Consider the following 16477-nt stretch of genomic DNA (forward strand, 5'->3'; position numbering starts at 1 on the left):
ACTGAGGTCCAGGCAGCAAGCCCCTACCAACCACAAAATGTGATGTGGATCTTGTCAAGCACTGGCCCTGGAGGGATCCTAAACCAGATTTCTCAGATGACAACACCCTGAACATAGTGGCCTGACCTGATGTTTGACCTCTGCAATTTGTCATGTGGGAGCTGAAATGTGAGAGACTGGATTCCTGGGATCAAAAGGAGACCTGAATGCAGAGGTGCTCTGGGATGTACCCTACCCCAGGCATCTTACCCTAATGAGCCTGGGCGTTCTCATGTCCTTAGGAGACATGTCCTCCTGCAGACATCTTTTTATATGTGCCCAGGAAGCAACCAAACTGCCTCTGTTATTAGAAACTGTGGGGGGTGGGGAGACAATGGTGGGAGGAGCTCCTGATTACTGTTGTTCTTCCTGGGGCTGTAAGAAGACTAGGACTGGATATTGGATCCCAGGTACCCCTATCCTGGAACCCCCATATGGAAGTTGTATTCAATTTACTTGTAACCCTCTGGTATTAATGTTTACAGATCAGGGGAATAAAAAGGACCTATCCTCGTTATTTGGGAAGATGTGGGGATTAAGGCTATACCAAAAAAAGCATGATCATGGCCTTATACTCATGCTTCGAATGGAGATACTTCCTGGGGATCCACCTTGGATGCAGGGGCCTGCTTCTAAGCTAATGCCCGTGGGGACATGTCTGTATATAACTCAACTTTACATACCTCAACCCCCCCGCCAAAGTATCCTTCACCAAGCCATCTAGAGATGTAGGGGGATTAGAAGCCTCACCTTACACAAGACACCCTCTTCTTATTCTCATGTGTGATGTGGCTAATGGGTCCATAGCTTCATGGAGGATGCCCAAAGATCACGGGTATTTTTGGATCTGCCATTGATCATTCAGCACAACGATACTTGCCTGCTTGCATTAATTTTCCCTCACATGATTTACCACATGCAAGAAAAATCCCTGGCCCGTAGGCATAAGAGAGAGCCCCTAATGGTTCTGGCTGTCACCACATTGATGGGGCTAGGGGTGGTGGGGACTGCCCTTGGCACCTCATCCCTGGTGATTTTATAAGAAATGGAAATAATTGGCTCACAATTGACAGTGACCTTGGAAAAGACAGAGACTGCACTATGTTATTTACAAAAGTCTTTGGATTCCTTAGCAAGGGTAACCTTATAAAATAGGAGAAGCTTGGACTTGCTATTTACAAAACAGGGAGGAATTTGCAGGGCACTTGGGGAAGAATGTTACTTCTATACAAACCATTCTGGGATAGTTACAAGAGCCCTAGATGAGTTAAAAATATATATTGATTCATTTAAGTCAAGAACCCCTTATGAGACCTGGTTTAATTGGTCCCCATGGCTTACCACACTCATTTCTTCCCTAATTGGGCCAATGGTTATTTGTTTACTGATCTGTCTTTTTGGCTCATGCATTCTCTAAAGGCTGAAACAAGCATTCCTAAAACAGATAGAGCAGGGACATGGCCCTTTGAGTACATTATGATAGGCTTGATATATCTCACTCCACGAATGAACTCTCAATTTGAGAGGATCTAGACCAAAACTCCAGATAGGGGTGTCCCTGACCCATACTCTCTCCCCGGTGGGCTATTCTGGCTTGGTGACCAGGGTAGGGGGTGGGATATAAAACAAAAAAGGGAAAGATGTTGGGCCAAAATTATCTCGGGGCCTGTACCTTGAGATCTGTAGGGCAGAGAAAAGCCAGGCTTGAGTTTGAAGGATAATCTCAAAGCTACCGAGTGGGGATGAAACAGTGAAATCTAGGTAGATGCCGCTCCAGCCAGAGGGAAGGCTTGGCTGTCTCTCATTGGCTGGAGGTACCCCCACATTACATGAAGTCATCTGACTTATATAAGCTGACGTTCACAGTAATAAACTGAGTTCCTGCTTTGACTTGACTCCCTATCATGTCTAATTGTCTTGCATCATGAGGCTGCGGATCTGATTGTCCTACATTGTGGAGCCACAGAATCAGTGGATAGCGCACACATTTTTTTCCCTGGGGAATAAGGCTAAGGAGGCCTGGCACTTGTGACCACAGCTGCATCTCATCCTTGATGGTTTCTCCACTCCCCTTGCTGAGGACAGTGTCTGCTTTCCTAAGATGATCGAAACAAACTTTATCCCATGTACCTTCTTTATTCTCATGGATGACATCGCCAAGTTTCTCAACCCAGAACTGCCTTTTATTCTTTCTTCTCTCAACATTCTTCAAATCCATCTCCTAATCTTGTCAATTCTACTACAAACCTATCTTGATTCCGTTACCTTTTCTTCGTCATAACTGCCACTGCTATAAGAAAACCCACTCTTATCCTTTCCTACATAATCATATCTACCTACAGTCCTGCCTCCTCTGCACTAGCCCTTTTCAATAACAACAGCTAAAACATCCTAGTAAAAAATGTAAATCTTCCCGACCCTGCTTCTACTAAAAACACTCCACTTATGTCCCATATTGCATGGAATGAAATAAAAAAAATTCAAATACAGTCTCTTAGGTATCACAACCCTTCTAGTTGAGCCTTTTGGTGGCCTACCTGGTCTGCCTTAACCTCAGCAAGCACTAAGATGTAGCAGGCTATCTTCTGGGTCATCAACCAGCTCCCAAATCATGCCACAAAGGCATATTATTAGTTATGAATTCTCAGCCTTATCTTACACTTGTCCCAGTAACTCTTATAACTTAATTTAATCTGTTTCTCTTCATCTATGTTTTGCTTTGGGGCCTTTTACATTTCTTTCATTCTGTATGTCCTACTCCATGTCTGTCTGGCTGGTGACTGCCTAGATAGCTAGTCTTAGGGGTCTCCCTCTCTTTCTGTCCTTGTGTCTAGGTTCCTTCTCCTACTTATTCTCTCTGCCTGCTAGCCCTGTCTATTCCTCTACTGCTTAGATATTGGTTGTTCAGCTTTTTATTAGACTAATCAGGTGCCCTAGGCAGGCAAAGCAATACACCTTTGCATCATTAAACAAATGCAGAATAAACAAATGTAACACATCTTTACATCAATAAACAAAAACAGCATAAACAATTGTAGCACATCTTTGCCTATTTAAAGTAATATTTCACAACACCAAGGCCATTGTGTCCTTCAAATCCTAAGATTCTTCCTTCTGACCAGAATACACTCTGAGCAATAACTGCTTGGACTCCATATGTTATGTCAAGTATTGTCTTCCTGAAAAAGCGGATGATGTCATCGTTCTGTCTAAAGTAGTTCTCACCACTTCCTACATTTCCATTGCAGCCATACTGCCCTCTATCCACCTCCATCCCCCGCCCCATTGCATCTGGCATAAACTGCAGGACACATACTTGTTTCCTTGTATTTTGAAATCCTTAATCCTTCCCCAACTAAAGAAAAACTCAGGATCAGAATCGTCACCACTTTGTTCGCCATTGTAAACACAGTGGACCTTCATCTGTGAAGTTTACATATTCTCATTGCACTTGATGCAGAAAGTTGCTCGTCCAAGGAGAAATTAACAAGAAGGCAAGGAGGTCCACTGGCAGACTTTCTGCTGTGTTGAATGCTCGCCATATGCTAAGTCCCCTACTTTTTCTCTTTTCTGTATTTTCTTTCTGCACAAATAATTATTATTCCTTGCTGCAAAAATAATTAATTTTCCTCGTTGAATGTTTAGTGGTATTTCCCTACATTGTCAGTCAGTTTGGGTCTCACTCTCTCTAGCTGGTTTAACTGTATCATCTCCATCAATTTCCCACCTGCTTCTCACATACTGATGAGAAATACCTTTCATCTTCCCCTCTGCCTCTCTGCTTCTATGGGTTTTTTACAGGACAGTGTACGCTCTTTCAAAAGCCAGGAACAAGCGACTGTCTGCCATCTGTTAAGTCCTCATTCCTCCTTCATTAAAAAGCTTTCTTAAATGTAAGCCTGTTTTAGAAAAAGTGTGAGATTGGAAAGAAATGAGATGCCACACATTTAGATTCATGTGTCTGACAATGTTCTGCATGGCTTCCTGGGTTCACTTAATAAGGAAAAAAAAAAGCTTAAGTAGCAAAAGCAAAAATCGTAACTTTTACATATCTTAAATACATGTAACCAAGTTTAAGAAGTATATACATCCATTTTATTTGTCACATGTTCCAGTGTGACAAAGCGATGAGAATCCAGAAGGCTCTATACCCTTTTATGCAATACACAACACACTACACATTCATGTGGTATACATGCATTACATGTTCAAAATGTACTAATACAAACACTGTACATAAAATGGACAGATTATATACGATTTGAAAAGAATGCTATAAATAACAACTAGATAACTCCAACTTATATAAAAGATATCTCTTTAAAGTAAACCAAGAGAGCCAAAAATAACTGTCTTCTTGGTCTAAGACTGAAAGAATCAGAAATACCCAATATAATTGCTGTCTTTTCTCCTGGTTTACAATGAATCTTATATTCTTACCTTGCTGGAAAACTTTAATTTGTTATTATATTTAAGTAAAGATGGCAACAGTAAGTATATGATTCTTTCAGTCTTAGACCAAGCATACACAAGTTATGGAAATTTCTGGCTGAACACAAAGATAACATTCTTTTTAAGTTGGAAATGATAAAAGACTATGAATTTATTATATATTAGCATGAGTTTCTCTCAAAACTCATTTTTAAAGAAATTAATCAAATGAAATTAGGCCATGGATCCCTTCTTCCATAGGCATAATCTCAGTTTACATATTTAAGGAGCAATGAGGGAAATTTTTAAGGATGATGCAAATGGCGTGGCAGGATATGATGATAACAAAGATTAGGATGAGGGATAAAGTTCTTTAGTCTTCAGAAATGAAGTATGGAGTGACAACCATCTTTCTTAAAATAGAAACTTTTATGAAAGGGTTCTATCCAGATTTTTCGGTGCTGTGATGATGATTTAAAGAGAAAGATGAATTTAAATTATAATCTAAAAGAGATTTAAACAAGAGGTAAATGAGGTGTGTTAGACCAGATTATAAAACTCAAAAGGAACATCCATAGAGATCAGTTCCATTTTCGTTCTCAGAACTGTAGAATATGATGCCGGAGAATCTAGTTGAAGTTGCTTCCGTGTCAAAGAAAAGCATTCAAACAGTTTGCACTAAGTGGCATCGTGTGACTTTGTATTCCTGGATTCTTATTTATATGAATCTTTAAAATATATTTTTAGTTAATTCTTTGAAATTTCATGTACATATATCATGTGTTTTGAGCATACCTCATTACCCCTTCCAATTACTCCCAGGACCCAAAAATACATCTGCCTTTCAATTTTCCTTCTCTTTCATCTTCTCCTCCTCCTCCCTCCTCCTCCTTCTCTTTTTCTTTTTCTTCTTCTTCTTCTTCTTCTTCTTCTTCTTCTTCTTCTTCTTCTTCTTCTTCTTCTTCTTCTTCTTCTTCTTCTTCTTCTTCTTCATGTTTTTTATAGATTATTTGGAAATTTCATATAATGCACCCATTCCATTCATTTCCCAGTCCACTCAGTCCACCCAGTCCACCCCACACTTATGACCTTCCCCAAAAACAAAAGAAGAAAAAGAAAACCCAAGCACAGTCTATGTTGCCTGTATACTTACTGGAGCATGGTCGAATGCCCATTGACCAGTCCCCTAAAGAGAACTGATTCCTTACCTCCACTCCCAGTAGACGCTATCAACTGTGAAAAGCTGCACTTCTGCATCCTTATCACAATTTTTTAGTTTTTTTTCAATTGCTTCCTGTCTAGACTCTTCTTTGGAGAAGGGTTTGGGGGAGAGGGAAAAAGGTTGTCACGAAAACCTTCTATGTCTGTCATTCTCAACTATGAGTCTGCAGTCATACATAGCACTGCAAAAGAAGCTTCCTTGTCTTTTGCAGTCAGCAATGCCATAGATCATGTGTTCCATGTGGTTTCTGGCTACAGCATGGACCACAGTGTCTCCATATTTAGTTTTGCAATTATTCTCTACACATCTGGCTTTGATCTGTTATCTTCCCTTCCAATTTTGTGAGTCTACTTTTAAAAAGCATCTTCCTATGAACCTGCCTTTCTCTACTATTTCTGGGTATACTTTGAGCTTTGCAGATTCCTCTGCCATAACCTCATCTCTTCTCAGAGCTTCCATGGGTCTTTCAGGCTCCTCTGAGTCACTCAGAAGTGGTGGGTGATGGTTTCATTCACAGCCTTGCTTCAAGTTTTCATCCTTTTGGCTAAAACTTCTTCCTGGATCTGGTTCTGCAGCCTGTGTTTGTGGGATGTCCTTCTGCATATGTGTTGCTTTTATTGGTTAATTAATAATGAAGTTGCCTTGGCCTGCAATAGGGCAGAGTAAAGCCAGGTGGGAGCAGGAAGGAACTAAACTGAATGCTGGGAGAAAGAAAGAAGGCAGAGTCAAGGAGAAGCCATGTAGCCCCACCAGAGACAGATGCCAGATACCGGACAGAACCCGGTAAGTCACAGCCATGTGGTGATACACAGATTAATAGAAATGGGTTGACCACAGATATAAGAGCTAGCTAGCAATAGGCTTAAGTGATTGACCAAGCAGTAATTTAAACAATATAGCTTCTGTGTGATTATTTCAAGTCTGGGCAGCCAGGAACAAACAAGCAGTCTCCTATAATAACCCTGGCTTCTCCCCCTGCTCCAGAGGCTTGTAGATGGAGTAGATGTTGGGGTGTAACTACTCACTGCACTGAATCTGGGCCCAGATGACAGTGGAATTGGTCAGTCCACCCTTGTGAGGCGGGTCCTTAGGGTGGCTGTCTGTATGCCATATGTTCTTTTTAAATTGTTATTATTTTGAACCTACTGAGTCTAATTAGTCTTGTAGATGTGGCAGTCATCCACTAAGGCCTGGGCAGCCTACCAGTAGCCATCTGACCCAAAGGAAAATAAGTCTCCATTCCTCCATAGCCATCAACTTCCAATAGCTGCCTAGCTACAGATGAGGCCTACTGTGGAATAATCTTTCTGTAACAAAGAGCAACAGCTTGTATTGTTTTGGTAGCCTCTCATGCCTTTCTGACCAATAGCTATAGGATGAGAACCTATGTGTAGGAGGACAGAGCAACTTGTTGGTTCCCGGACACTTAGTCCCAAAATAATCACACAGAAACTGTATTAATTAAATCACTGCTTGGCCCATTAGCTCTAACTTCTTTTTATTATTATTATTTATTTATTAAAGATTTCTGTCTCCTCCCCGCCTCCCATTTCCTTCCCCCTCCCCCAATCAACTCCCCCTCTCTCGTCAGCCCGAAGTAGCTCTAACTTCTTATTGGCTAACTCTTACATATATATTTAACCCATCTCCATTACTCTGTGTATTGCCACGTGGCAGTGACTTACAAAGTAATGTTCCAGCGTCTGTCTCGGGCCAGGCTACATGGCTTTTCTCTGACTCTGCCTCCTTTCTCAAAGAAGTCTGTTTTATTTTACCTACCTAAGTTCTTCCCTACCAACAAGCCAAGGCAGTGTCTTTATTCACCAATGGTATTCGTAACATATAAAGGGAAATCCCACATCACCTATGTCTGGCAATGAAATCTTCATTTAATGGCCCATATCTTCTAGGAGGAACATTATTCTCCATATAGTGATACTGTTCAAACTCCTTTTATTAAAAAATTGCATTTTAAGTTACATTACAAACTAGTGGGTTCCATAAAGTTTTGTCATACTTCCTTAATTTGAACTTACTCCCTTCTAAACCCCTTCTTCCCTGCATCCCCTCTCTCTATTTCCCATCTCCTGTCCTCATACCTGATTAGATTTTCAGTGATTCTTAAAATTTTAATAGTAATTTTGTATTTTAATAGTGCATGGGATGCACTATTTTCAGAAATGACTAATTATTATCAGCACGATGCTGTAGAGAAAAGGATGTGATGCCAAGGTCAATATGAGGGTAGGTAACCTTCTTTACAATTGTAGATAATTTGAAGGTCATCACATCTCTTTTTTAGTATCATGTTCTGCATAGTTCTGGAGGTCACTCCTGACACTGCACTCCGAAGGCAGGTGTTGGGAGCAGCTGTCACTAAATTTAAACTCCAGAAAAATTTAAATACAAAGAACTTCATGAATTAGATATGCCACAAATATTGTATGTTGAGAAATTGTCCTCATTAGACACAGGTGTCCCCATTACCAGCCTTAGTTCCACTCAAGAGTTATAGGGTCATGGATATAAATGTCACTATCATCTGTAGGATTCTGACACTTTTCCCTTTATATAAAGTGCATACTGGCTTGGCTTCATTCTGACATTTGCCTTTTTCTGCAATGGGAGCCCAAATAATATCTGTCATAGCAACAAGAAGTCCTAGGACTTGACCTTTAGTTTCCACAGGAAGACGATTATGCTATAACAGTACTCTGGGGAAAAAAAAACAATAGTATACTTAGAAACTAATAAGTCTCTCAGTCACAAGGAGCATGTTTGAGGCAAAGGCATTGTAGCAGTCAGTTTTCCACGACAGTGACAAAATGGGAGACCCAGAAGAGGGAAGTCTCCAGCCAATCACCTCCCTTTCTCCAATGACGACCTGCCTCTAAAAGTTTAATTATCTCTCAATAGCACCACCTGCAGGCAACTGAGCCACAAATATGTGAACCCTGGGGAGTGCTATAGCAGTCACAGTTTTTAGAGAACTATAAGAAGCGTTTATAAATGCTATCTATGATAAATAGTAAAACTATGTCAATTTACCAAATATCTTACCTCTTTAAATACCCCACAATCATCACAGGATAAGGAAAATAAGTGGACATGCATTTTGCTTGTGTCAAGAGCTTTGTTGGGTAAATCACTTAGCAAACAAATCTCCTTGCTTAGTCAAGAATGTCTCACAAGTATAAGTGAGAACAGGGGACCAGGGGAGTCTAACAGCTCTATATAGAGTTTCATGCAAGCTTCCTGTCTCCTACCCACCCTTACCCACCATCAAATACATAGTGTTTCACCCATTGACAAGTACTGTTGATTAATCAGGCAACAATTAGCAATGTCTTTCTCACATGTCAGTTACTTGGAAAAACGCTCTTTTTTCTGTTTGTATGAATTTGCTATGACTGTCATAAAAACAATCACACACACACCTAGTGGCTTAAACAACAGAAATATATTATCATAGACTCCAGAAATCCAAAAGTCTGAGGTCTAGATTTGGCAGGGTTTGTTCTTTCTAGAGGCTGGCAAGAGAACTATTCCAAGCCTCTTTCCCAGCCATCTTCACCATTTTTGACGTGAAGAACAATCACCCTGATCCTCAGCCCTCATGCCCACACAGCATTTTCCTGCGTCTTTGTCCCTATTTCAAATGTTCTCCTAATTTTAAGAATATAGTCGGCTCTCTGCTCCTCCCTGTTCTGGAGACAGCCGCTTCTTTTCGTGCAGTGCCAGCCTCGTTCCAGAGACACGATGGTGAAAGTCGGAGTGAACGGATTTGGCCGTATTGGACGCCTGGTTACCAGGGCTGCCTTCACTTCTGGCAAAGTGGACGTTGTTGCCATCAATGACCCTTTCATCGACCTCAACTACATGGTCTACATGTTCCAGTATGACTCCACCCATGGCAAGTTCAAAGGCACAGTTAAGGCTGAGAATGGGAAGCTTGTCATCAACGGGAAGGCCATCACCATCTTCCAGGAGAGAGATCCCACCAACATCAAATGGGGGGATGCCGGCGCCGAGTATGTTGTGGAGTCTACCGGTGTCTTCACCACCATGGAGAAGGCTGGGGCCCACTTGAAGGGTGGGGCCAAGAGGGTCATCATCTCCGCCCCCTCTGCCGATGCCCCCATGTTTGTGATGGGTGTGAACCATGACAAGTATGACAATTCCCTCAAGATTGTCAGCAACGCTTCCTGCACCACCAACTGCTTAGCCCCCTTGGCCAAGGTCATCCATGACAACTTTGGCATTGTGGAAGGACTCATGACAACAGTCCATGCCATCACGGCTACCCAGAAGACTGTGGATGGCACCTCTGGGAAGCTGTGGCGAGATGGCCGTGGTGCTGCCCAGAACATCATCCCTGCGTCCACTGGCGCTGCCAAGGCTGTGGGAAAAGTCATCCCAGAGCTGAACGGGAAGCTCACGGGCATGGCCTTCGGCGTTCCTACCCCCAATGTGTCCGTCGTGGATCTGACATGCCGCCTGGAGAAAGCTGCCAAGTATGATGACATCAAGAAGGTGGTGAAGCAGGCATCCGAGGGCCCACTAAAGGGCATCCTGGGCTACACTGAGGACCAGGTTGTCTCCTGTGACTTTAACAGTGACTCCCACTCTTCCACCTTCGATGCTGGGGCTGGCATTGCTCTCAATGACAACTTTGTAAAGCTCATTTCCTGGTACGACAATGAATTCGGCTACAGCAACAGAGTGGTGGACCTCATGGCCTACATGGCCTCCAAGGAGTAAGAAGCCCGCCCTGGACCACCCATCCCAGCAAGGACACAGCAAGAGAGAGGTCCTCGGCTGCTGAGCAGTCCCTGTCCTAACCCTTAACACTGAGCATCTCCCTCACAGTTTCCATCCCAGACCCCCAGAATAGCAGGAGGGGGCTTAGGGAGCCCTACTCTCTTGAATACCATCAATAAAGTTCATTGCACCCCTCTTCAAAAAAAAAAAAAAGAATATAGTCATACTGGTCTAGGGCCAATTCTGTCAACTTCATCTCTATTTAATTTCTTGGAAAGACCTTAACTCCAAATAAAGTCATATTTGGAAGTACTGGCCACTACAAGTTCAACATGTGCATTTAGAAGAGAGATTTATAGTATGGGGGACAGGAGTAAGGATGAAAAAGGCTAATGATCAATTCTGAGTATGATGACATCTTAAACAGGACCCTACCTGCTTTATACAAATTATCTCTTACTTCAGGCGTGACCAGTTTGTGATTTATTTCCTCCATGGTTGACCAAATCATATTATCTTCTTCCAAATAGAAGCAAATGCATGTGTTCTCTCCTTGATCTTCCCTGAAATAGATAGATAGATAGATAGATAGATAGATAGATAGATAGATAGATAGATAGATAGATGATGGATGGATGGATAGATAGATAGATAGATAGATAGATAGATAGATAGATAGATAGATAGAAATTTGAGTGTTCTCTGGCTCCTTCGGCTACCTCCTGATTCTCTGACTAACAAACAGTGCTCTCAGCAAAGAAACTGCCACACCCACTAGATTCCTAGTCCCAGACCTGTGTCAGAAAAGAAGCATCAATTTTTACCAAAGAATTGCTACTCTGTTCTCCAAAGTCATCATTAGATTTAACAATTACCTTCCTTGGAAGGACAGGTAATAGTTTATCGTCATCCTGGTCCCAGCAGAATCATTGTTAAGAACAATCATCTATCTAGAACATTAGATTCTTCATCAAGTCCAACTCTTAAATAGCTTGCATTATCCTAATTCTATGTGTGAACTTTTCTTTAATAAGATGTCTAGTATTCATCAAAGTGGTTCAATCCTATAATTCTGATAATATTGTAGGTTAGTGGATGTGTATGTATGTATGTACGTACATAAATAGAAACAACACTTAACAATAGCACTAAACCAAAGCTAACATGTAGAGGGAGGTAACAAAGATGGCAACTTATTGCTGTGTTATAAGGAAGAAATATAGCTTCAATAAAGCACGAGTGTACAATAGTGAAAGCTAGAATGTAATGTCTACAAACCAAATAGTTTAAGTTCATTTCTCTTTTCTTCCCCCTTTTTCCTCCTTTATAATGCCTCTTCCTCTCATTACTTTAATTTTCGTTGTCTTCGCATAAGAATGGAACTCCTTTGTGGCCTCTGATGAATCAATCATGATCCAGTGGGTGGCACGCATGAAGTTCTCAAAGAATTAATGAAAATATCATATTTTTAGAAGAATATAGCAATCTGAGTGGAGAGGCTTTGCCTTGCATTGTTCGCTGCATAGCATCGAATGCCTAGAACTGTCGCTGCTAACACACTCATCACAGAAGCAATGAAAAGAACGCTTGAAAGAACAGCAAATTTGAAAGAACAGAAGCCAAAAGATTTTTCTTTTCAAAGATTACAAATGGTTCTACTATCCAAAGCCAACCACTGTCAGTATTGAATGGGATCCTTTTCTTTTTCTCTCATGTGTGCGCCCATGGAGGGGTGAGGAGACACTGGGGATTGCATCCAAGATTTATGCTACAAATAAAGCGTTCTTATGGTGACCTACATACACCCAATCTTTTTTTTTTTTTTTGGTTTTTTGAGACAGGGTTTCTATGTGGTTTTGGAGCCTGTCCTGGAACTAGCTCTGTAGACCAGGCTGGTCTCGAACTCACAGAGATCCACCTGCCTCTGCCTCCCAAGTGCTGGGATTAAAGGCGTGCGCCACCACTGCCCGGCGACCCTCAATCTTTTTAACTGTGTGTTATTGTTGTTGTAGCTGTGATCTGGACTGTTTGGTTGTTTCATTTTATTTGTTTTGAGGGAGAAATTCCGAAGATAAGTTTTAAATTCCCCAAACTGGCCTTGAATTTAACCTGTAGTCCAAGTAGGCCTTTACCTTTCAAAAGTAGCTAGGATTACAGGTGTGCTCGATCACATCTGGCCAGGATCCTTTTCTCCACAGATACATAACACATGTTCTTCAATACACCATAATTCTCTTCACAAACAGTAGTATAAATTACAATGTGCTATTGTTATACCCGTATTACATAAAACCCCCAAAGACCATCACAGGGCTGGCATCTGACACAAAACTGGGGTTTATTGTTTACCAGTTAGCTAAGTGGAACTATAATCCAACACACTGCCACAGCGGGTGGGGGAAGCGACCCCAAGGCTTCAGGGTGAGGGGATTTTAAAGGAGAAACTGCAAACAGGGTGGCACAAGCCTTGGCATTCCGGGATTTGGTAAAAGAACAAAACTTTGAATTCGTTGATTGGGGAATAGGGGAATTTCAAAACAGCCATTAATCAGATACCTACAAGGACTTTTGAAGCAAGCAGATGTAGACAGATGTTGCTTGGATACCCTGATGGGTCACTTTGATCATGGTCTGCAGTTTCTTGGGAAGGTTTATGACTCTGCTGGGCTGCATTCACACCCCCCCCCCCGCCTAGTTAGGTCCTGTCTAAAATGGGGTTCTTTCTCAAAATGGAGTTTGCTCTGCTCCTTTGCTATGACTGAACAAAATGTTATGGAAGAGAAAATATAAGTAATGAGTTCTATCTGACAGGGTTAGGGAGTGTAACCCTAGGGAATAAAAGCTGATTTTAAAATATGACCAAAATTTGATAGATAGTTATATGAAATATCAAAGGAAATTTCAAATTACGATGCTATATATTGTTTACTCTTATTAAGAACCAATACAAGTAAACATGAGTGTCATTTTAAAGTAGGGGGTGTCAAAGGCTATAATACCCATTCCAATCTGTGACACATTGGCTCTCTTCTACCGTGGAGTATAGACTAACATCAAGTAAGTCTCCGGAAGTCATGCAAAAGCCAGACATGACTGTGAACGGATGGTGGAAGATACCAAGAGCTCACATGCCAACCAGTCTAACCAAAATGGCAAGTTTCAGGTTTAGAGAGAAAGCGTGTCTCAGAAACTAAAATAGAGAGTGATAGAAGACACTTGCTATGTTCTTCTGCCACACACACACACACACACACACACACACACACACACAGGGCGGTGGGTTAAAAACTTCTGATTTTCTACCCAATTCATTGTTAGGTTGTCTGGTTACCCTGCTTTATTATCAGCTTTTGTTTTTCTTTTTGAAAGTTTAAAAACACAAAACTACATGATTTTTCTTATATGTTTGGTTGCTTAGCACTCTACGAGTCAACAAGAAATCTTTCATGAAAATTGAGGGAGAAAGATTTTCAAAACACAAAATAGATCATCAATAATGATCTCTCTTAGGAAATTATGACATTACAGTGACTATCTCTTTAAAGGAATCCCACATACATATGAAATGCCTATATGTCCTTGCCATTGTTTAGATTGTATTCTGTGCCTTCATGTGACTGTTCACACAGGAGCACTCCGACGCCAGACTACAAATGGGGTCGGCTGAATGTGTTCTATTTTGGTGCATCAGGAGGAGGCAGCAATGTCCCAGTTTTGTCAATTCCGTTTTTCTGTTTTGCAGGTCACACACCAGTCCTTCAGTTCGTGAAGTTTCTCGCTATTTCTGGGATAAAAGCTTCTCTTGCCTGTAGAGCACTTCAACCATGTCAAGTCTGGTAGGAGGGAGCGGAGGGGGCCAATGCCTCTGCTGGATGTCATGAGCGAGACGGTGTGAAACTGACAAGCTTGAAGACGCATGGGAAATATCCCAATTAAAGATCAGTGGAAAAGCAAAGGCTAGCAACACTAACTATGTGTGTGTGTGGAAAGGAATGAGCTTCGGTGTGGCCAGTGTCACAGAAGAAAGGGCAAAGAGGTTCAAAGGGGACTTCTAGACACTAAGGAGGAGGCGGACGGCAGGATAGCATAAGAGATTACAAGTCCTTGAAACGCACTTGAAGCACTCCACCAATGAAAGACACTGGAGTATTTAGATAGGAAGTAAGGGGAGACATTTTTTTTTCTGGTTTTATGAGACAGGGTTTCTCAGCCCTAACTGTCCTTGTAGATGGTCTCAAACTCACAGAAACCCACCTCCCTCTGCCTCCCGAGTGCTGGGATTAAAGGGGAGACTTCTTATCGAAACAATATTTCCATTTTCCAATATTCAATAGCCTGTTCGAGTTATTATACTTCACCCACACCCACAATGCCTCTCTTCCCCTCCTTCCTCCTTCACAAGCATCTCTTTATCCTTCCTAATTATTACAATAATGTAAGAAACTGGTGAAAAAGTTCAATCTAATAATGTAGACACTGCAGATGACAAGTGGCCCACAGGAACATTTAGGAAAAACAGCAGTAGTGACCAAGGCCCCTGAACTGAAATGATGTAAATGCATAGGACATCTTAGGAACCCAAAGCCACAAGCAGTAGCACTGGGTGTCTTCTTGAATTGGACAAATGATTGTATTAGTCACGATTCCCTAGAGGAAAAGAATAAACGGATGAACATATAGATACACAGAATTGTTTAGTTTCTGCTAAAGTAGCAGCAACAGCTGAATCATACCCAAGAAGTTGAGCACTTTAGTCCTTGAGGATGGATCATTCAGAAGTCTCCAAATGGCTCTCAAACCCTGAAAGGTTCCTGGAACGCTGCTGGCCCCTTAGTCCGTATGGAGGTTTAGAAACACTGGTCCTGATGTCAGTGAAAGATTCGGCAGGAGCAACAACAGAGTAAATCAACGCCACAGCAAGGGGCAGGGTCAAATGAGCAAAAGACAAGAGATCTTCCTTTTGCCATACTAATGGGTGTTTGGCCTTTTAATAATCCTTTTTCATTTTCTACATGGTATGGCGACCGGAATCTCAGGCCACAGTTTACACCTGCTGCACAGAAGGTGGTCACCTAGCCCTGTCGCCATCCCTAACAAAGGGTCAGGATGTTGTTCTACTTCTTCTTTGTAATTTGGATGATGCCTGAAAAGAGACGTTAATTCGGCCTACATGAGAGAGCAGGAACATAGAAAAGACATGACAGCAGGCATAGGGAGATGTGTGGACATGACCACAGCCATTTACCTGGTTACCTAGGGAACAGAATGCTAACGAATTTCCCTTTCAGTTTATGTTTTGATATATTAGACAATTTGGAGAATAAACGGGGAGGATTTTCAGAATGTAAACTCAGGATTTCATGAGGAATCCCTAAAAATTTCCCTCCTGATAAAGCCATGTGGGTGTGTCTTTATTCCCATGCCTCCCCTCTGGTCCAGAAAAATAATTTAGGGTCCGGGCTGGCACTAGACCCCAACACATATCCCCCCAAACATTCAGCATTCTACTTCATAGATACCTGTTCAGTCATGTTTGTTGCCTTTCTATTTGTAAATAAAAATAGGTAGGATGTGAAAATAGCCTATTGTCCTTCAGCTGATGAATGGATAATGATAATGTGGCACATATACACAATGGAATTCTATTCACTTTAAGAAAAAAAAATAGATCATGAGATTCCCAGGTAAATGAATGGAACTAGAACATACTATACTCGGTGATACAATGAAGAACCAGAGAGACAAAATGACATATGTCATCTATTTGTGTTTCTTAGATCCTAGTGTTTAGATGTGAGTGTATGTGCTAAACTAACCACAGAAACAAGAAAGAATAGAATAACTTGGTGTAGAGGGAATCTAGGGTGGAGAATGAGAAGACATAGAGTCTATAAAGGGATGGAACATGTAGATCCCCTCTCCCATCTATGCTCGAGTATTGAGTGGTAGGTCTCATATAAGTAACAGCAGCAGATACAAGTACCAGTTTTGTATTTTCTACCTCCTTGTCTGAAATTGTTCTGT

At 41.5% G+C, this 16477-nt stretch overlaps 1 pseudogene; it reads left to right on the forward strand.

Annotated features, from left to right (window-relative positions):
• The first annotated feature begins 9384 nt into the window (after positions 1–9384).
• LOC142854632 (glyceraldehyde-3-phosphate dehydrogenase pseudogene) lies at positions 9385–10633 on the forward strand (annotated as a pseudogene).
• The last annotated feature ends 5844 nt before the right edge of the window (positions 10634–16477 follow it).

Source organism: Microtus pennsylvanicus, chromosome 7 (assembly GCF_037038515.1).
Source record: "Microtus pennsylvanicus isolate mMicPen1 chromosome 7, mMicPen1.hap1, whole genome shotgun sequence".
NCBI lineage: Eukaryota > Metazoa > Chordata > Mammalia > Rodentia > Cricetidae > Microtus > Microtus pennsylvanicus.